Source organism: Pseudophryne corroboree, chromosome 5 (assembly GCF_028390025.1).
Source record: "Pseudophryne corroboree isolate aPseCor3 chromosome 5, aPseCor3.hap2, whole genome shotgun sequence".
NCBI classification, from domain to species: Eukaryota; Metazoa; Chordata; class Amphibia; order Anura; family Myobatrachidae; genus Pseudophryne; species Pseudophryne corroboree.
In genome coordinates this window covers 634,736,875-634,758,918 of record NC_086448.1, presented here as the reverse complement: position 1 = coordinate 634,758,918, position 22,044 = coordinate 634,736,875, and the positions used below count along the sequence as shown (strand labels likewise).

Genomic DNA, 22,044 nt, shown 5'->3' with positions numbered 1-22,044 from the left:
TTAGACGTACCACACTGTTAGATATAATTTCATTCATCATATTAGTACTCACAAGGTACAGTATGTACTACAAACCCACTTCAACTGGGAAGTCATGGTACATGATTGAGTACTGATCTAAACCAAAGGACATTGAGTTCTAAATGAATGTCCAATGCTCATTTGATCTACTGAGTAGGTGAGTGTAAATGTAAAACCAGTACACACTATTGCCTGCACTTTGTAGCCTGACTTTGTGACATATGAGCCCCACGTTGGTGCATCCAGGAGAACTGACAGAGAACACATATTTATGACAGACATCCTAAGTCATGTTGTTGTGTTGTCAACCAGCAACGGACAACAGTGGGATAATATCCAATGCGTGATTACTGCTTACACTAAGTGAATTCAACTGAACATACACATTTCCGCAACGAGTAAACTGTCGGAATATCTAATGTACACTCACGGAGATGAACAATTTGATGCCCGTTTATATGAATAAAAATGCACTCCATATGTACTGTAGTTAGGAGCTAGGCTGCTAATCTTGTTATTCCTGGCTGCACCTTCTGTTCCTCCACTACTCTTTCCTTCCTTGTGCAAGCCACCAAATACTGTATATAGCAACCATTATCACTATTCTGCATTATAGTTCTTTTCTTCTTATGGATGAGGAGTGGGACACTGTTTTGGTTCACTTCGCGTTGCCATGGTCTATGACATATTTCAGCAAATACAATTATATAAACTCCATAATGTAGAGTGTATTGGACTCCAGTATGTCTTGAAAAATTGGAGGTTCTACTTCTTGTCCTAACTCTGGGATTAGAAACACCTCACCAACCCAGAAAGTTGCCTATTTGGTGTTGGACTCAGCGTTGATCCTAAACCATTTTAAATTTATTTTATTTATCATGGCCAAAGTGTGTATTGCCGGGAAGTGGATGGCTTCCCAGGCCTCTTCTCTTTCCTCATGGATCGGTCTAGTTAATTCCACCATGCCTCACGAGAGATTTATGTATATGAAATTAAAGTGTCCGATGAAGTTTGGTAACGTTTGGTAACTGTGGCAGACATTTCTTTTAGAAGTTGTTTTCCTGTTTTACTGGGTGTTTCCTTCACCTCAAACAGTGACGTGCGGTGGGGTAAGGCAGGTGAGGCAGAGCCTTTCCTGTCATACTAACGTTTGTACCAGAGTTTTGACTGCGTAAAGTATATGGAAAATACAAAAAATATGTTTGAAATATCTTCTTTGCATTATTCTAATAATTTTTATAGCCAAAACTCTGGAGTAAAAAGTCTATGGCAGGTGAGGCAGTGCCTCACCTGGCTAACTTTTCCGCACATCTCTGATCAAAACTCACTGAATTTCCAGGTGTTTATACTGCTACACCTATGTATAATGCCCAGATGTACGATTTGGCTCATATATTGCATGTAAATCTGGCTCTGGTGCTAGTCAGTGCCTCCTGAGCTATTTAGCTCACCGCAGGTCCCTGACCTCAAAATAACCCTATCTCTTTTTTTTTTAATGACATTCTCAGTTGTTCATTACTGTTTGTTTTTCCTTATTGAGAGTTTGTTTTTCTCTGTATTACTCCTGTTACTTATCAGTTGTCTAAGTTTAGTACCCTTTTTGGTCTCATAGTGCATTACTGCTAAATCAATATTCCAGTGTGTAATTATTTATGATGTTTTATTTATTAACAGTTTCTATTATTGCGCAGCAAATTCCGTTGCGCTTTACAATTGGACACAATGATAAAACAAAACTGGGTAATAAACAAACAGTCATAGAAGTAGGAAGGCCCTGCTCGCAAGCTTACAATCTGAAAAACTCAATAAATATACAGTACATCAGGGCTGGCCAAACCAGTCCTCGAGATCTACCAACAGTTCACATTTTCCAGACCACCTAGCTGGTGCACAGGTGTAGTCATTACTAATTAAGATGTGCTGAATTCATTCCTAATTGACAATTCTACAGATCTCCAGGAGGCCTGGAAAACATGAACTGTTGGTAGATCTCGAGGACCGGTTTGGCCAGCTCTGCAGTACATGATTAAATTGCTTTTCTGACATTGATAGCGTCTAACCCGGGTACACACTAGACGATACACTCCATGCGCAAAGGCTAAATTGCGATCATAATTTAGTGAAATGTGATCATAATTTGATTGACAGCAACTGACCGTTTGTAGGTGTTAGCATGGCGTTTGTGCGGAGTGATTGGAAAATGCAGACGGATAATGGCCATTTTTAGGGCGTGTATCTGATGTCAGTTGCAATGGATTGCGACTAAAAACATGGTGCCGGTGCTACTGCATCCTCATTATACTGAGTAGCCCTAGGTCAAGCGCAATTGTTGATGGTACTCTATTTCTGCGTATGCATCGCAATTCTGCGAATGCATAGGCAATTTTGAGATTACATCAATGGGTATCTTCTACCATTCTGGGCAGCTCTTCACATGCAATTTTTAGCAGAAGCAGGACTGAGATAATCGCAATATCTGTCTCAATAGCGATCCAAGCTGAATGAAGTTGTTTGTGCGTACACACTGGACGATATTACAAACAATATCACTCAAAATGGTGAAAATGAGCGATATTGTTTAAAATATTGCCTAATGTGTACCCATCTTTATAGCTCAGTGTTTTGTTGCCATAGTTTGAAACACAACAATGACAAATCACGTGTCTTAAATGACAAATCACATGTGTCTTAGATAATACTGCAATTCACATGTGTCTTAGATAATACTGCAACAGACACAGATCGGACTAGTATCCAACTAGTATGTTGACCCTAAGAACGTCATCACAATATGATAAATTTGTTGTGGTCCATGTCAGTAACTGTTCTTCAGCATGTGATGAAAGCATATTAGTAAACTCATCAGATCAGTAGCTGTTTTGTCTGTAGTTAAGATGAAATGAGCATACGTAATTGTTAATATTTCATGAGTCACCCCCAAAATTTGAAACACACAAACCACAATAAAGCATTTCATAATCCATAAAAATCAGACTTCCCTGCACAAACTGGAAAGTAACTGCAGTTATACTATTAGCACAGACACAGTAATCTCAGACAGCCTACTAGTAATTAGCCAAGCCTGCCCCAAGCCTATATTACAAAATAATGAACTTGTATGACTTCAATACTGTAAAACCGAATGGTGACTTCAGATATCATATAAGAACATTTAACTCTTTATGTTTTAATTACAAATTTTTCAACTAGAACATTGTTTTATGACATTAACGCGGATTTTTACGGAAGTAACTATTTGGATTCATGTGATGTTTACAATAATGTACTAAAGTCTTCAAAAAGGTCTATATCCTAAACATGGGCTTTTGTTTACTACCAATCACCTAACATAGCGTACAGTATGCCATGTGTGTTGCAATAGCCTGGGTTTATATAATGCCACATTTTGCCAACTCTTCCAGGATTCCCAGAGATACAGTTGGATTCTAGACCAGAATTTTTTTTTTCATGTCATGCCAGGTGGAATTGTCTCTAAATAATGGTATTTTTTACTCACCGTAAAATCTCTTCCTCGGAATCCATCTGGGGAACTCTGTGTCATGACCTCTGGGTTAGAGTGTGGGCTATGGAGGTTAGGCACAAAAAACTCTAACGCTGACACCTCCCCCCTCTAACCCCTCCCACCTCCAGCAGGACCTCAGTCTACGTTTTGCCAAGCCACATGGAGGAAGCAGACAAGAAACAACGCAAGAAAACCAGACAAGAAGGGAGGGATTGCAGCGTCCCCCAGATGGATTCCGAGGAAGAGATTTTACGGTGAGTAAAAAATCCCATTTCTTCCATCATCCACCTGGGGGACACTGCGTCATGACCTCTGGGAATTCCCAAAGTAAGCTAACAGAGAGGGGGGCATCCGGCAGAGCCTTACTTAAGACAGTACGGGCAAACCGAGATTCCGCCAAACCAAAGGTATGGAACCGATAGAATTTTGTATAGGTGTGCACAGACGACCAGGTTGCAGCCCTGCACAACTGTTCCATGGAAATACCACGGCGAACAGCCCAAGACGTCCCAACAGCACGCGTCGAATGATCTTTCAGCGGTGCCGGAACAGGGAGATCTGAAGACATGTAGGCCTGACAGATAGCCGACGTTATCCATCGAGCCACAGTGTTCTTGGAGGCTGGCCAACCCCACTTAGGAGCATCAACAAGGATTTCCGTGCGTCAGATTGACACCGCATGGGACAAATAAATCTTTAAAGCCTGTACAACATCCAATAAAGCAAGAGAAGAAGCCTCCTGTGAAGACGAAGAAGTGGGTTTGGAGGCCGGAAGAACAATGTCTTGGTTGAGATGGAACGCAGACACTACCTTAGGTAAAAAAGAGGGCTTTGTACGCAAAACCACACGGTCAGCATGAAAGATGAGAAGAGATGCCTTGCAAAACAAGGCGGCCAGTTAGGAGACCCTCCGAGCAGAGGCAATGGGCAAAAGAAAAACCACCTTTAGAGTCAGAAACCTTAAGTCCACCCTATCCAGAGGCTTGAACAGCGGTTTCTGAAGGGCCGTGAGGACAAACTTCAAATCCCAAGGAAGGAAAGGAGGCACGTATGGCGGTTGTAGTCGCAAAACACCTTGAAGAAAACAGCGGAAGCCAACCTTCGCTGAAAAAAAATAGACAAAGCAGAGACTTGTCCCTTTAGAGAGGAGAGTCGGAGGCCTTTAGACAAGCCGTCCTGTAGGAAAGCCAAAAGGCGCGGAAGGCGAAAGATGGCCACTGAGAGGCCCTTCTGCTCACAACATGCAATGTATAAAAACCAAATCCGGTGATAAATCCTGGAAGTAACCGTCTTCTGAGCATGAAGCATAGTATTCACAACAGAAGTGGACAACCCCTTAGACCTCAAGATGCTGGTTTCAAGAACCATGCCATCAAAGCCAGATGAGGCAAATCGTGGTGACAACACGGACCCTGAAGAAGGAGATCTGGACGAAGGGGAAGGCGGAACGGGGGTTCAGGCCAACATGTCTTGAATCTGAGCATACTAATGGCGACGGGGCCAATCTGGAGCAAGGAGGATGACTGGAAGAGCTTCCCTCCGCACCCTCTGAAGCACTTGAGGGATCATGGCCAGAGGTGGAAACAAGTATCCGAGACATACAGCCAAGGGGCCGTCATGACGTCTACAAAAGCAGCCTGAGGATCTCTGGTGCGAGATCCATAGCGGGGAAGCTGTTGGGCCGACCCCATATGGAGATCAGGGACAGAAAGACTTTCTGATTTAGTTCCCATTCTCCGGGATGAACCGTGTGCCGACTGAGGAAGTTGGCCTCCCAATTTTCTACTCCGGGGATGAAATCCGCTGATATTGATGGAACCCACAACTTCGCCCACCAGAGAACGTGGGTTACCTCTCGCATGGCTCTCCAACTGCGAGTTCTGCTCTGCTTGTTTATGTAGGCAACGGCAGTCACGTTGTCTGACTGAACGCGAACAGGACGTCCCTGAAGGAGGTCTTAAAGCTGGGCCAAGGCATTTCGAATTGCCCGAAGTTCGAGTATGCTGATTGGTAGTGTTGCCTCCATTCTGGACCACCGAGCCTGAAGATGGTGGTGACGAAACACCGTGCCCTAATTCGTGAGGCTGGCATCCATAGTAACTATCTCCCAATTCCAAATGGAGAACGGAGATCCTTTGGTTAGAGTCGGTGAATGAAGCCACCACTGTAGAGAGTGACGTGTCTGAGGCGACAGGCGGAAAAGTTGTGTGTCCAACCTGAGATTCATGTGGGACCATTGACTCAGAATCTGAGCCTGTAATGTCCTGGCATGGAAGCATGAAAATGGAACCGCCTCGAAGGCAGCCACCATCTTTCTGAGTAATTGCATGCAGCGGAATACCGACACCCTTAGTAGGCGGAGAAGAGTGTGTATCCGGGACCGGAGATCTTGAACCTTTTTGTGAGGAAGAAGGATCCTCTGAACTCTGGTGTCGAAGAGAAGGCCCATGCTTTGCGATGGTAGAAGGTGTGACTTGGGAAAGTTGATTATCCAACCAAGGGTTTGGAGCGCCTGCAACATCAGCTCGATGTGTGATCTGAGTAGAGTCTCGGACGGAGCCTTGAGTAACAAGTCATCCAGATAAGGGGTGATGGTGACATCCTGTTTCCGTAACAATGCGTCTGTGTGAGCCATAACCTTTGTGAAGACTCTGGGAGCCGTGGAAAGGCCGAAAGGCAGAGTCTGGAACTGGTAGTGAAAAGAGCCTACCGCGAAGCGTAGCAGGTGGTGGTGTCCTTGCCAAATGAGTACATGAAGGTATGCGTCCTTTATGTCAATGGACGGCAAAAATTTGTTTGATTCCATGACCAGGATGACTGAATGGATAGATTCTATTTGAATTTGTCCATTTGTTCAGCAAGTTCAAGTTGAGGATTGGTCGAAACGAGCCGTCCAGCTTGTCTAACAGGGTAGAGAGTCCCCTCTGCTGAGGCGGAACTGGCAATATGACCCCCGCCTTGGAAAGAGAGGACACAGCTTGAAGTAAGGCCCATCTGCGGACCGGGTCTTGAAGAGGGGTTACAAAGAACCTGTGGGGCACACGGGTCTGAAGGTCCAGAATATAACCCCTGGAGATGACGGCACATACCCATCTGTCTGGCTTGGAGTCCAGCCAAACGTTTTGGGGAAAAAGTAGGTGCGCGCCTACCACCTGGGTTTTGGTGGTATGACGGAGATAGTCATGCCGAGGCTGTATCAGCTGGCTTAGGTGCTGGTCGACGACTATTCTGGGAGCCAAGGCCTCTAAAGGCACCTCTGCAGGTGAATTGGGAATGTCCTTGAAAGGACTGGAAGGAAAGTAAAGGCGCCCCTGCCCTGAGGTCGAAAGGACTGAAATCTGGAAGGCTTCGCCTTAGGCATCAGCACCAGAAGATAAGGACTCTTTCCACCAGTAGCCTTAGTGATAATCTTCTCCAGCTCTGGATCAAATAAAAATTCTCCCTCGAAGGGAAATGCCACCAAAGTGCGTTTGGATTCCGAATCAGTGTTCCAAGAATGCAACCATAGTGATTGATGATCAGTTATAGCCAGGGCAGAGATGCGAGCCTGTAGGGAAACAGATACCAGATACAATTTGTGTAATCCATTCGTCGACAGCCATAACCACCCATGCACTGGCCAGCATGGGACGCAGGGATACTCCCGTCAGGGTGAAAACAGATTTTAAAACCGCATCACTCTTCCTATCGGCTGGATCCTTTAGAGTGGCTGTATGTACAGTGGGAATAATGGTTGCTTTTGCTAATCTTGTGAATCACGACCTTTGGTAGTGATTCCCATAATTTGATGTCCTCATCTCATAAAGGATACAATAACTTAGGCTTCTTTTAATTCTTCATCAAAATTAAGAAAATTAGAAAATGGAGGAAAGACTGCCACCTGAGCCATCCTTCTCTTAAAATAAGAGGTGGATGACAACTCCGGTGCTGAGGGTTCCTCCAGCTGTAACGTCTGACGAACAGCATAAATTAAAAGTTTGACCCCATACCGCTGGGGATAACCCTTTAACTTCTGGTTGACTACAATGGCAAAATGATCGTCATCAAAGGCCCGAGAGAAGGGGGGGGGGGCTTTCTGTCACACTTGGGGGACTCTGATCCCCCCAACAGGGCCGATTCCCAACTCTCGGCCAACCTAAACACTTCTGCACCTGCGGTCACGTGAACACTCTACTCGTTATACTGTTCTAGTTGCTACGTTGATTGTTTGATCAGTTTCAGTTTCTCATCCTGGTTGTTGCTGAATGCCTACTGTATATTGTCTGCCTTCTTTTCTCCCAGTCTGCTTTTATAGCTCTGCTATTCATAGATCCATAGCTAAATCTATTTTATTAGCACTGCTCGCACGGCACTTACTGTCGCACAATTGCTGCTAGTGCATAATCTATAATCGCGTATATACACCAGGATGTATAGATAGGATTTCTAGTAACTTTGTTGTTCATATTACTGTAGTATTGCTATTAATGCGACCAATGTTGGGCTCCGTACGCTACCTCTCTGGCTCATGTCTTTCACACACTGATTCTTACACCTCATGGCCTCTGCTGCAAATTTTGCATAGACCGCCACTGGAGGGACGTGTTCCCCCACTACCTTTACCTACCACACAAGTTCGCACTATTGCTTTCTAGCCTCTAAGACCGCCTCCCCTCCCTTTTCCCCCCGTGGAGGGAGTACGGTCATTACCCGACACTCCTCTACTCCAGATCCCTTGATCCTACTCTCTGTGCCTGTTCCTTCTCGCTGGTCGTATGGAACCCCTGCACAGACACCACCCCCCCCTGCCCCCCTGACACCTTCCCATAATACCTATTTTCCTCTTCTTTCTCCTCTCTTTCCTTCTCTCTCCTCCGTTAAGTCGGGGTCCTTTCTTCATTTTCTCTCCCTCCTCCCGCTTTTTTTCCCCTCTCTCTTTCTCCCACATCTCTCCCCCTTACCCCTCCTTTTAGGCAACATCTAAGATGCCCCTGGTCTTAGCGTCTTTGAACGCCAAGGGTCTCAATACCCCTCAGAAACATTCGTCCCTGTTTCGCTCTCTCCAGACTCTTAAAGCGGGAATAATGTTTATCCAGGAAACTCACTTTAAATCCCGGCTGCATCCAACCCTGTCCACCAAACGCTACCCAACGGCCTTTTATTCCTCAGGCCAATCGAAACACAACGGGGTGGCCATTTTGATTCACTTCAAAGTCCCATTTACACTAAATTCGACTCACATGGACACTGACGGACGCTATATCATCCTGATGGGCACACTGGGACATTTGGAATGCACGATCGCCACTGTTTACACCCCCAACTTCGGGCAATCCTCCTTTTTCAATTCTTTTTTTTACAGACTTGACTAATGTCAGAAAAGGTTACTTAATACTAGGGGGAGACTTCAACACTGTTCCAGACACCGACTTAGATAAATCTTCTGGTCAGTCCCGCTCACAGCGTGATTCATCCTTACGATCCTTAAACAAACATATCCACGAATCTGGCCTCTTCGATGTCTGGCGGGCCCTCAACCCAACAGCTAGGGACTACACCTTTTTCTCGATCCCACACCAATCATACTCCCGTATTGATCTTTTTTTCTGCGGTACTCTGGTCTCTAAACACGTAACAGATTAGTCTATTATTACCAACCCTTGGTCAGACCATTCCATCATCACCGCCACTTTCGACATTCTCGACACTCCGACAACCCACCCCAACTGGCGATTAAACGAGACACTTTTGAAAATCCCTAAGTTCCAAGAAAAAAATAATCTAGCTATCGCTGACTATTTTCCTTAAATATTACTGACTCCTCTTGTACCCCATTAATCTGGGAAGCCCACAAAGCTGTCATCAGAGGCCACATTATTAGCTATGCGTCGCATAGGAACAGGGAACATAAGAAAAAAATATCGTCCCTCACAGTTGAGGTCCACAACCTGGAAACCCTACATAAACAACGGCCCTCGCGTCCTCTCTACACACAATTCTCGTCTGCCAGGGCAGCATTGAACGCTTTACTGGCCAAAAAACTGAGCACTCTCTCCGCTGGTTAAAACAAAAATTCTATGAGAAGAGTAACAAAGCTGATACGCTATTGGCCAGCAGATTGAGAGCCCGGAAAGCGCACACTGCTATCCCGGCTATTAAGGACGACAATGGCTCCCTCCAATACAACCCAGCGACTATTAACTCTCTTTTTAAGACTTACTACGAGTGGCTCTATAATCTGCCTGACACCTCATCTTCTTTGAACTCGACCCATCCCACGACTTCCGACTACTTAGCATCCTGTATTGAATCAAATACCTGTATTGACTCAAATACCTCTTCGGACCTCGATAAACCTATTACCCCTGAAGAAATCGACCTCGCTATCAAATGTCAGAGGCCATCCAAAGCCCCAGGCCTGGACGGCTTTCCAGTGTCCCATTATAAAACTTTTCAACCCGCACTACTTCCTTACCTCACAACAGTATCTAATCTTATACTGGACGGGTCTCCCTTCCATTCCCACACTACTAAGGCTATTATTACTATGCTTCCAAAACCCGATAAAGACCCCCAGCTTCTTTCTAACTACCGCCCTATATCCCTTCTGAACTCTGATTTGAAAATCTTCGCTAAAGTTTTGGCCAATAGACTTAACCCTATTCTACCCTCGCTCATACACCCTGACCAGGTGGGCTTCGTCTCGTCAAGACAGGCACTTGACAATACTAGACGCGTTGTTGATATCATTCACCACATTAACCTTCACAAGATCCCATCCTTGGCGCTCACCCTGGACGCGGAGAAAGCCTTCGACAGGGTCTCATGACCTTTCATGCAGCAGACTCTGCAACGTTTTGGCCTTCAAGGTAAATTTCTCCAGGCCATAGAGGTCTTATACCATAACCCCTCGGCATCGGTACACTCTAACGGCTTACTATCGGATACCTTCAAAATTTCAACTGGAACCCGACAGGGGTGTCCATTATCTCCTCTCATAATCGCATTTATCATTGAATCGCATCCGGGCCAACCCTGACATTTCAGGGGTTTGTGTCAATCACACCCAGTACACCATCTCCCTCTTCGCCGACGATATCCTTTTGACTTTCACAAACCCGACTATTTCCCTTCCGAATTTCTTCAGAGAACTATCCATATATGGCAACCTCTCGGGATATAAGATTAACCAGGCAAAATCCGAAGCCCTCTCCTTACACATCCCCAAACCAACTAAATCTCAACTACAAAATAATTTTTACTTTTCCTGGCACAGACACTCGCTTAAATATTTAGGGGTTTCTATCACTAAATCTTACAGTTCCCTTTACAGAGCTAACTACCCCCCGCTCATCGCATATACCCTTAAAGATATCCATCAATGGGAATCCTACTTTCTCTCGTGGGTGGGACGAATCAACGCAATAAAAATGAATGCCCTCCCCAAACTCCTATACTTATCTCAGACGCTCCCAATCCCGATCCCCCCCCAGACTCTTAATACCCTTCAATTTTCTTTGTGTAAATTCATTTGGAACCATAAAAAACCTAGAATCCGGCGGGATATCTTAGCCAAACATTCTCGGAACGGCGGTCTAGGCCTTCCCATCCTCCAGCGTTATTACGACGCGACTAGGCTGAGCCAAATGGTTGCCTGGCATGCCCCAAAGCATACTAAAAGGTGGGTTGACCTGGAGAGTGATCTGCTGGGAGTCCCATCAATTTCATACTTGCCTTGGCTTTCTGGAAAACAATGCTCTCAACTTCCCTGCCCTTCAACCACAATAGAATTGACACTTAAACATTGGCAGAACCTGAACAAAAAATTGAAATTGTCTACCCATCCCTCCCCTCTGACTCCCATCTGGAACAATCCAGCTTTTCCACCGGGGCTTTCTCAAGGAATGGCCCGCCCTTGGATCTCTGCTGGTACTACTAAAATACACCACTTCACAGGGACACACGCCATTAAATCATTCGCCGATTTGCAAAACACATATGACTTACCCAATTCTCTGTTTTACCAATATCTTCAAATTCGTCACTATCTCTCTTCTCTACACTTGCCATTCCCATCACCGGTTCCCTCACCTCTTGAGAGATTCTGCATTTACAACCCTACTGATAGGGGCATTATCTCTTTTCTCTATAAATCCATCTCAACCCTGAATTGCCCCCCCTCGAACCTCACGAGTTAGCATGGGAAGCAGATCTCGGGCATCACCTCGGGGAGGAGGGATGGAACACAATTCGCACCGCGATCTCGATATGCTCCATCAGCGTGGCTATACGCGAAAACTCATACAAAATATACACAATATGGTATTTGGTACCGGATCGGCTACACAGGATCTATTCTGATACCTCCAACCTTTGCTGGAGGAACTGCGATCAAGTGGGCACGTTTTATCATATCTGGTGGACCTGTCCGGTCATAGCTCAATACTGGGCGATGATCCGCACGCTCTTTTCTCAACTAATTGATTTACCAGCGCCTCTTTCGCCCGCTAAATTTCTCCTTTGCACCCCACCCGACCACGTCTCTAAAGACTCAAAAAAACTGATCCTCTTGGGGGCGTGGCCTGGCTCGTGAGCTGAGAGGAGGCAGTCTGTAAGAGCTCCTGCTGGCCCTGTTTTACTACCTGCTCTGCACAGCACCTTACAGGTCTACAAACTCCTGTGCCCAGTATACCTGCTCCCTATATCACCTGGGTCCGGAGGGTCTAGGTTGCGGAGCCGGGGAGCCCTGCGGGTTGCGGCCTTCCCCTCCACAAGAAGCCGGGGACTGTGGTGCGGTTCTCCCCCCCCCCCCCCCCCCGCCCGGAAACGTGCGGCGATAACCCTGGTGCCTGAGTTCCCCTGTGAGCCTGCGGCAGTCATCCGGACAGGGTACGGCTGACGGAGGCGGCCCTCGTACGGCGGGTGAGTCCCCTCTTGCTGGTCTGCTCCGGCGCAGCATCGAGGACCCTTCCTCTCTCCCCTCACCGCCCCTGCCCCTCTTGACTTACCTGGGGGGGCCTGATACGTGCCGCGGAATCGGGGAGCGGTCCACGGAGCTCCCGCGGGTTGCGGCCTATCAGCGGCCCTCAAGCCGGGGCCTCGATTCCGCCGTCGAGCCGGAGAAGCCCGCGGACGCGGCGGTTTGGGGCTCCCGGTCCCCTCCTCCAATCCTGTCTACCTGGCCCGCTGTGGCATACCCTCGGGGACACCTCCCTGCTGTCCCCGCCTGTCATCTTGGCCGGAGGCCGCGCCGAAGGACGGGCTGACTGGCGGCTCCACGGGAAGCCTGGCGGCCATCTTAGTGGGGACGCAGCTCTCCCCTGGCACTGCTGTTGCTCTCTGGGGTGGGAGATGTGCAGCTCAATAGCTGTCCCTGACCCCCAGGATACCTGCTTTGGGCCCCTGAACATTAACTAGCTGCACAGCCTTGCACTACATCCTAACAACGGGGAAGTTCTCCGTGATGCTGCTGGGGGATTACACTTCCCTGCACGTGCTCTCTCCCCCCTAAATACCCCTTATTGAGGGTTATGCTGCTCCCTCCGGTTGCGCCTAGGTAGGGTTGTGGCACGCTAACATACACACCTGTACCTCTAAAAGCACATTTGTGGTGACCTCTATTGCACTCCCCCCATATAGCGGCTGCGGAACTGTGGGTGCCCCTCATAATAACCTAAGCCCCCCTGAAGACCCCGCAACTATTTGGGCTGGGCGGTGAACACCCACTGTGCTGAGACCTGGTCAATATCTACATTCTACATTTTACAATATACCCGGCCGGGCTCTCCCGGCCACCATGTGATCTCATGATGTAACGCACCCGGTCCCGTGTGTGATTCTAATGCTATAGGAGCTCCCCCGCTCCCGCCCAGGTGTTGACTACCAATATACCTCATCTCTCATCGTCACCATGCCTAAAGGGGGGAAAAAGTCAAATGCCCATAATCTGGTGGGATACTTCAAGAACTCTACCCCATCCTCCGCCCGGAAACCATCCTCACCTCTGCCCGCATCAGCAGCAGCCGACCGGGACTCAGATGATGACTCTTCCTCCACCCCCGCTACAAAAGCAGACGTAGCTCTTCTCCTGTCCAAAATGCGCAACATTAAAAAATCAATCCGTGCGGAGGTGCAGGAGGATATATCTGGGCTGAAGACAGATGTGGACAGCCTAGGCTCCAGAGTTGATGCCATTGAAAGGAAACAAGAGGAGCTCATCGCCTTCCAACAAGAATCAGAACAGGAGATGACCCAAATGCATACAGATGTTATGCTATTAGTGGATAAACAAGAAGACCTGGATAACAAAGGTCGTCGGAACAATCTTAGAATCCGTAATGTCCCCGAGACGGTGGAACAAACCCACCTCACGGATTACCTGCTCCGCCTTTTCCGCTCACTTGCTCCCTCCGTTCCCGACAATATGCTACTTCTAGATAGAGCTCACAGGGCCCTTCGACCTAGATCTCAAGACGCTAAAACGCCGAGAGATGTAATTCTACGTTTCCACTACTTTGCTGTCAAAGATCATATCTATGCTAAAGCCCGGAGGACGCCAATCATCTCTTTCGAAGGCTCAGATCTCTTAATATATCAGGACTTGTCGCCGGTTGCGTTGAACAGAAGAAGGGAACTAAAGGATATAACCAAAACCCTGAGAGACAACAACGTCAGATATAGGTGGGTGTCAGGAATCGACTCACCAAGCTGACATCTGTCCGCCGCTGCGGACTCCGTCCTGGGTCCCTGCGTTCATCTGTCATCCGCGTCTCTGCCATCAGACGCCATCCTGGGCCTGGGAGCGCTCCTGTGATAGCGGGCGTGTAGCACGCCGCGTTCCCGCTAGGCCGCGGCATGGGCGCCGCCATGACAGCCTCCAGCAGTCAGCATACGGCGGCCAATCTGGTGCTTGGCCGCACCCACTTTTCCTCACTCCACCAATGACTGTTTAACAAGGGGTATATATGAAGCTGCAGGATCAGTCTGCAGGCATCCTGAACTTTGTGTCACTCCTGCGACTCATGTGTAAGGATCTGGTTCCTGTTTCCTCCGTGTACCTGGATACCTACCTGCTGTTCCGTGTTCCTGGCTTTCTACCTGAGACTTTGTACTCCTGGTTACTTTTCACAGCTCCGTGGAACTTCAAGCCCCAGCAATACCTGCATCCATCTACAGGCTTCACACTCATCACCATCTCTGTGTGCTTCAGCCTAGCAGTAGAGACTGACTCCAGGTGTGTTCCATCTCCCCACCTGTGATGCAGCTTGCTCGCTGCCAGTGCCTCATCACCTGCACTGTGGACATAGTCAGACTCCTGCCTCTGCTACCAGGTTTGCCATACAACACCATCTCTGCTGGTTCCATGTTTTAATCTGCTCTGGTTTCCATACCAGAATATTCTCTGCCAAATTATCACTCATCTGTTATCATCACTACCGGTTATTATTTCATCAGTCACCATTCATTCTGTTACCATAGACTCTCAGCTATTACGCTGTACAATTGACATTTGCATTTCTACTGTTATTTTCTGCTGCCGTTTGTGAATCATCTGTATAATAAATATCATTGCGCTCATGCGCAGAAACATAATCCAGCCTCCTCGTTTTCTCCCATCCACCTCCACTGACCCACTAGCGCCCCCTCCGGGGACACAGACAAAACCAAGTCTGACAGTGGGGCTTTCCCTTTGCCCTCCAAGTCAGGCCGGACGGCAAAATCCTATCTGCTAGATCCCCCGATGAGGCCCTCCAGCTACTTCGCCATTTGAACATCTCCGGCCCTCCAACCACCTCACAGCGTCCTCCCCCAGTCAACACCTCCCCTTCCCTCACAGCCCCATCCTCGAATTGGAACACCGTTGGATCTGCTTCCCATGCCTCTCCGGATACATGATTCTACAGATGTGGCGATCCCTGTACTAACACCATGTCCGCACATGTTCTCTATGGACCTCAGGGGATCTCTCTGCCATACGTCAAGATTCCCATACTGTGCGGAGTCCTCTGTTTGGCTAATGTTTATCGTTTATTGCCTTAGTAAATCTGGGGTGGGTGGGCCTGTTCGGGCCTCCGGGGCCGGGGTTTTCCGCGGCTGGCCGCGGGGGCTCCGGCCCCGGGTGGCCCGATGGGGTCACACCCTCCTCTTCGTGTTTCTAACAAGTTATAGTGCTACTACTGCGGCTATTTGGTCGCCACACCTTGTTCCCTCTCTGTTCCTGTAGATTTGTTTTCCTCCCTCCCCTCCCCCTATAGCTCCTTTTGCTTACTAAATACAATACGTACACTTAATTGATTTTGTCCACACACGATCCCCGGTCTCCTCTCCGAGCGGCTGGGTTCACTCATCCCCCACTCGACCTCCAAGGTCGACGTCGGACGAACTGGACCCGCGGGTCTAATTCCTCCTTGGGTCCGACTAGTGAGAATAGATCTTCTCTGTTTTCTAGTTACTGGTACTGATATATGCCTGTTCTTCTTCTGTTCTCCTACCCTTTCTCCTCTTCTTTCTCTGGTCTACTTTCCTTCTTTGCTCCCCTTCTCTTCTGGTATCCCGCTGGTGCGCTTCCACATGGACAGTTCTCCACTTTTATTCCATGGCTCTTAGAATAGTTTCCCTGAACACGAAAGGTTTGAACAGCCCACGCAAACACTCTCTCTTATTTCAGTCCCTTAAACAACTCAGAGGCGATATCATATTTCTACAAGAAACCCACTTCTCGGGCAAGTCACATCCTGAACTTAGGTCTAAACCCTTCCCACACACTTTCCATGCTTGCGATCCCATGCACAAGAAGAAGGGGGTCTCTATACTCTTTGCTAACCACCTGGACTTCATCCCGTCCGATGTACTGAGGGACCCTGAGGATAGATACCTCCTGTTAGTGGGGTTGTTAAATGGGACCCCCTATACATTCCTGAATATATATGCTCCCAACCAACTACAGGCCCCTTTCTTTCACTCCCTACATAACCTATTGGCCCTGCACAGGCGTGGTAATGTGGTCTTGGGGGGGGATTTTAACGTGACCCTGGATAGTGCACTGGATAGATCCAGGCCTCTACCCAGATCTATGCGCACCTCTCATGCGCGTAACGCAACTGCTTTGAATCTCTTGTTATCACGACACCTTCTCTTCGATGCGTGGCGAGTGAAGGAGTCAAATGCTAAGGACTACACTTACTATTCCCCTATATATGATGTTTACACAAGACTGGATATGCTTTTTTTGAGTACAGAGCCTGCCCAGTGTATCCTTGACGCCTCCATTCACCCTAGTACGTGGTCAGACCATGGCCCGGTCACTGTGGATGTCCCGGGTCCGCATCCTACCGCTCGCCACCCTGCGTGGAGGTTGAATGACAGACTCCTTCTTAATCCCCAAACGAAAGCTCACATAGTCGCCGAAATATCCCATTACTTTGATACAAACACATCTCCGTATGTTTCTCCTATGTTATTGTGGGACGCCCATAAGGTGGTAATACGCGGATGCCTGATCAGTGCCTCCTCTCATAACAAGAGGGCCAGAACCAAACGTATCCGGGAGCTCTCGGACTTGGTCGCTTCCCTTTCACTGAAACACAAAAAGTCAGGGTCCGCAGCAGATCCCTCTTCCTTGTCCTCAGCCAGGGGAGAATTAAACATGCTCCTGACGGCTAAGGTAGAAACTAGCTTGAAATGGCTCAACCAGTCCTTTTACGAAAAAGGGGATAAGGCTGATCGTCTACTAGCCTCTGATCGCAGAAACTTAAACTTGTGCCTATATTGTGGGGGTTTAGGCCACTATCTGCAGACCTGTGAGTTGCGCAAGCCAAAGTGTGGTGACGAGTCTTGCCCTCTGGCCAAGTTGAGTCAGGATACAAGACCTACTCCTGTCTCTACTGTGGCAGAGGTACTTGTCACACAACCCACACTAAAAAACTCTCTGTCCTATAATTGGGGTCCTTGGGCAAGGGAGCCCCATTATAGATTCAGGAATCAAAATAGAATGTTTCTCTCCTCTCTTGAGGTTCCTGTGGAAGCGGAGTTGCAAGCCCCTGGAGTGGTGCCCGATGCCCAGGTTCCTGGAGTGGTGCCCGATGCCCAGGTTCCTGGAGTGGTGCCCGATGCCCAGGTTCCTGGAGTGGTGCCCGATGCCCAGGGTCCTGGAGTGGTGCCCGATGCCCAGGGTCCTGGAGTGGTGCCCGTAGCCCAGGGTCCTGGAGTGGTGCCCGATGCCCAGGGTCCTGGAGTGGTGCCCGATGCCCAGGGTCCTGGAGTGGTGCCCGTAGCCCAGGGTCCTGGAGTGGTGCCCGTAGTCCAGGGTCCTGGAGTGGTGCCCGTAGCTCAGGATCTTGGTGCGGTACCCGATGCCCAGATGCCCAGAGTGCTGGTGCGGTACCCGATGCCCAAGCTTATAGAGGGACATCAAATATTGTAGTTCAGGTGTCCATACCAGAAGGGGTCTCAGAAGCTGTTACCCCAGGTAGGGACTTGAAGAGCGCAACCCTAGAAAGGGTCTCTAAAACCATAGTTCTTGAAGGGAACTCGAGAAGCAAAACCCCAGAAGGGATCTTTGAAGTAATATCCCCAAGTGGGGTCTCGAGAGACGCAGCCCCAAAGAAGGGTCTAGAAGTCGCTTCCCCAAGAAAGAACTTAAGAAGCATAGCATTAGTGGAGGATCTGAACGTTATTGCTTCAGCAAAAGTCCCGGAAGTCATAGTCCCGGGAGAACTTTCGATAATTATCGACTCAGAGAGGGAGGCCGATGGCCCGATCCCAGTCAGGGAGGCCAACGGCCCGGTCCCAGTAAAAGAATCCGAGGTGCTGACCCCAGCGGGGTTCCCGGAGGCCACTGCCCCAGCGGGGTTCCCGGAGGCCACTGCCCCAGCGGGGTTCCCGGAGGCCACTGCCCCAGCGGGGTTCCCGAAAGTCACTGCCCCGGGTGGGGTTCAGAAAGTCACTGCCCCGGGTGGGGTTCAGAAAGTCTCAGCCCCAGGTGGGGTTCAGAAAGCAACTGCCCCGGGTGGGGTTCAGAGAGTCTCAGCCTCGAGTAAGGTCAATAGTGACCAGGTCCTAGCAAAGCACTCCAGTCAGTCAGATGAGAAGGAAACAGATCCTGACTCTGATATCTCAACATCCATAACCTTTGATGGGGACTTAGCCCAATTTCAGGCGCTTTTCAAACACTATTACACTATTATGTTGTCTAGACCATTTCTGGGCGTCACTTCAGAAAACCTTGGGCTCTATCTGATTTATTCTTTTAGAGGAGAGCCTTTTGAGTGGGCGACCAGCCTAATGAAAGCTGAAGATCCCATTCTTAAGGATCCCCTAGCATTCTGTGATGCAATTATTAAAAGATATGGTTCCAAAGAAATTGGTTCAGGTTCCTCTAAGTCACCCATCTTGTCTGCTGAGAGTCCACCAAATACTGTAAACTCGGCACAAGAGTCCCAGCCCGTTGTTTTGACTGCAGGATGTGCTTTTCTGACTTCTTCTTCTAATAATAGTACTTTACCAGAAAGTTCAGCTCCCAAGGGTAAGAGACCTGTCTCTGATTTGAACGCAGCCTTGCTGGGTGGTACCATCAGTTCAGACAATGTTTGGGGAATTACCTTGGTCAGACCTAAAGAGCTTTGTAAAAAGAAGAAGAAGAAAAAGAAATAATTTTTGACTCTTGCCTTGATAAAAAAAAAAAAGAGAGATTTTTTTTTTCCTTGTCTTGTGTCCAGTGGCCACCATCAAGGGGAGGGCACTGTTACAAGTTGTTGCTACAGCTTGTTTTTTGTTTTCTTGTCTGTTAGACCAGTGTGTCAGGTTTTTTTTTTGTATCCCTTGTTCTGGATAGTCTGAATTTTGGGGTCTTTTGACCCCTCCTCAAGGGGAGGGTAATGTTATGAGCCACGGCTGTGGCTCATTCCTGTTTTGCAGTTTTGTTCTGTATTTCATGTTATACTTCTGTTTATGTTCCCCGTGGGTGTCATGGGGTGCTCGGAGCTCACCCTTAAGGAGGGGATACTGTTATGAACCACAGGTAGTGGTTCATTCCTATTTTATGTTTATAAAGTTGTCTTGCATGCCAGGATTTCCTGTTGCTCTGTTTTAGAATACTCTTGTCTGCTGCCGCTGGTGAGTCTGTGTAATTGCAGCTTGTTCCCATGTGTTCAGCCTCACCTGGCTGCTAATTGCATCTTGTCAGTTTGGAATCATGCAACAGGGCAGCTGCATGGGATTATTAATTAGGCCTCTCTGTTATATGCTGGCTAACTGCAATTCACAGATGCTGGTGATATTTCTTGATTTTCAGTCTGCTTGAAGTCTGACCTGGTTCCTGCCAGTCCATGAGCTCCTGTATAGCAGTGTCTGACTAGCTGCTTCCTGTGTTGATTCCTGTGTCAGGACCTGTGTCGATTCCTGTGTCTGATCCCGTGTCCTGCTGTGAGGCGTTCCTGCCCTGAGGTCCAGTGGCTTTGCCTATCCCTGGTCAAGTTCCTGGTTTCCTGGTGTCCACCGGTCTGTCGTTTGGGATTCTGCCTGTCCTCCAGTTCTGAGTGTGTGTCGGCATCATTGAGGGTTCCTGTCCGTTTGCCAGTATTCGTACCGGTTCCGTGAGTAGCGGCACTGCCGCGTCCGTTGGCCTAGGCCGCTATATTTCATTATTGTTTCTGTCCCTGGTGTCTTGCAGAGGGTTCTGCTTATGCTGTCACCGCCGGTACACAAAGGTATTATGTCGGCGTGTGATCAGCATTTCCTTTGTTGTTATTTTCCTTTGGCGGTTTCTCCGCACATACTTTAGGTTTTTAGTTAGCTTGTAGCCCCTGGCCTGTTTGCTTAGTTAGAGGGCCTCTTGTTATCATCCTGTCTCGGATTTCCCTTTGTCTCTCACTAAGACCGGGGGGCATCGGAGTTGGGCAGACATAATCCGCCCTTCAAACGCGGCTGCCAAGGGCTCAAGAAACCATAGTCTCACAAGGGATTTCTGACAGCACGGGTGAGACAACAGAGTTAGGGCGCCAGGGGCTATTCCCTTTCCATTCCCCTTTCCCAGCGTTACGTCCTGGTGCTCTGGACTCACTTCATGAACATCTCCCTTGTTCTGAGCACCAGGAACCTAACAGTGCACCCCTTTGGTAACTTTTTTGCACATTGTGCACAAGAAAAATTAACAGCAGAGCCTGCTTTGGATTTAGACCCCTTGTCTGGCTTTCCTGACATTGGTGGTCATTCCGAGTTGTTCGCTCGCTAGCTGCTTTTAGCAGCATTGCAAACGCTAGGCCGCCGCCCTCTGGGAGTGTATCTTAGCAGGGCAGAATTGCGAACGAAAGGTTAGCAGAACTGCTACTAAATAATTCCTTGCAGTTTCTGAGTAGCTCTAGACCTACTCCTAGACTGCGATCATCTCAGTCCGTTTAGTTCCTGGTTTGACGTCACAAACACGCCCTGCGTTCGGCCAGCCACTCCCCCGTTTCTCCAGCCACTCCTGTGTTTTTACACACATAGAGGGAAAGAAGAGACAAAAGAAATCCTTTTTGGGAGCACTCTTATTTGAAAATTATTGCAGTATTAAATCATGATATGCAGTAAGATGATGTAAAAATGAATAATCTAAAACTTAACATTTATTCTGTTCCTTAAGATATTGACCAGTGTGGTCTTCTGTTCATAGAAATATTGACCTATGTGGTCCAAATAATTAATATCTCTATCTAAATTTTTAAATAAGGAGATAAGAAGGTGAAAATATAGATTAAAATAGTGAGAGTGAGCAGCATAGAGTTGCTCCACCAGTGTTGTTCAATTGAAAAATAAGAATTTACTTACCGATAATTCTATTTCTCGTAGTCCGTAGTGGATGCTGGGGACTCCGTCAGGACCATGGGGAATAGCGGCTCCGCAGGAGACAGGGCACAAAATTAAAAGTTTGACCACTAGGTGGTGTGCACTGGCTCCTCCCCCTATGACCCTCCTCCAAGCCTCAGTTAGGATACTGTGCCCGGACGAGCGTACACAATAAGGAAGGATTTTGAATCCCGGGTAAGACTCATACCAGCCACACCAATCACACTGTACAACTTGAGATCTGAACCCAGTTAACAGCATGATAACAGAGGAGCCTCTGAAAAGATGGCTTCCAACAATAACCCGATTTTTGTAACAATAACTATGTACAAGTATTGCAGACAATCCGCACTTGGGATGGGCGCCCAGCATCCACTACGGACTACGAGAAATAGAATTATCGGTAAGTAAATTCTTATTTTCTCTGACGTCCTAAGTGGATGCTGGGGACTCCGTCAGGACCATGGGGATTATACCAAAGCTCCCAAACGGGCGGGAGAGTGCGGATGACTCTGCAGCACCGAATGAGAGAACTCCAGGTCCTCCTTAGCCAGGGTATCAAATTTGTAGAATTTTACAAACGTGTTCTCCCCTGACCACGTAGCTGCTCGGCAGCGTTGTAATGCCGAGACCCCTCGGGCAGCCGCCCAAGGTGAGCCCACCTTCCTTGTGGAGTGGGCATTTACAGATTTTGGCTG

General features: G+C 48.1%; 1 protein-coding gene across 2 annotated transcripts in view; it reads right to left on the bottom strand.

Annotated features, from left to right (window-relative positions):
- Nucleotides 1-22,044, bottom strand: part of LAMA3 (laminin subunit alpha 3) — a 477,258-nt gene that overhangs the window by 153,922 nt on the left and 301,292 nt on the right. The window lies entirely within an intron of this gene.